At 33.4% G+C, this 1,022-nt stretch overlaps 1 pseudogene; it reads left to right on the plus strand.

Moving 5' to 3' along the window:
- The first annotated feature begins 595 nt into the window (after nucleotides 1–595).
- On the plus strand, nucleotides 596–690 carry LOC112933291 (U6 spliceosomal RNA; annotated as a pseudogene).
- The last annotated feature ends 332 nt before the right edge of the window (nucleotides 691–1,022 follow it).

The raw sequence follows: 1,022 nt of genomic DNA on the forward strand, positions 1-1,022 counted from the left end.
CTCGAGCTTGTAAATAAACCCTTGTGCGTTTGCATGGGTGTCAGCTCCTTGGTGGTTTCTCCGTACGTAATCTTGGGCACAACAAATAAATAAAATCTTAAAAAAAAAAAAAAAAAAAGAATACAGCATACAGAAGTAGATTTATGCATATGTTTGTGTGGACCATTGATCTTTTACAAAGTAAAAAGACAATTCAGTGGAGAAAGACAGTCTTTTCAACAAAAGTTGCTGTTAATTGTAATTCAATGGCAAAGTAAATAAACCTTGAAGTACAGTTTGCACTTTATTCAAAAATTAACTCAAAATGTATTGTGGACCTTTAAAACCTAAAATGAGAAAATGTGTAGAAGAAAACATACAACACGTCTAACTGCTTATTTGATAAAATTTCTTAGATGATCTCAAAATTCTGATACGTGAAAGGGAAAAATTTGATAATAAAATTTTATCACTTAAAAAACTTCTGCTTTATAAGGACACTATTAAGAAAGGAAGGAAGCCAAAGCTGAGAGAAAAATATTTACATAACATATTTAAGAAGGGATTTGTTGTTTCAGAATATTTTAAAAACTCAAATTTCCAAAAAAGGAAAAAAGTGTACATGTACACGAAAAATTGGAAGGATACAGAGAAGAGTAACATGGCCTCTGCATGAATGACTTACAAATTCATGAAGTGTTCCATATTTTTACCCAATGAAAGTGGCAAAAGGTATAAGCTTCCAGTGATTAGATAAATAAGTACTGGGAATGTGACATACAACATGAGGACTATAGCTGAGGAGAGAACAGAAGGCTAACTGAGAACAAAGCACAGGGTGACACCTCACAAAAGTCCCCCCCCCCCCAGGTGACCTGTGTGTGACATTCCTCAGGCACTCCTCCCTTACTTAAAGCTAAGGGAAAGGAAAAACAAATAGTTAATTTATAGAGATTATAATCCTATAGAGGTGAGTCTCCCTCAGTTTACAAAATGTCTTAGTGATTTACAAGAAAAAAAGCATTCTTATCAATAACCTAATT

This window comes from Vulpes vulpes, chromosome 11, assembly GCF_048418805.1.
Source record: "Vulpes vulpes isolate BD-2025 chromosome 11, VulVul3, whole genome shotgun sequence".
Lineage (NCBI taxonomy): Eukaryota > Metazoa > Chordata > Mammalia > Carnivora > Canidae > Vulpes > Vulpes vulpes.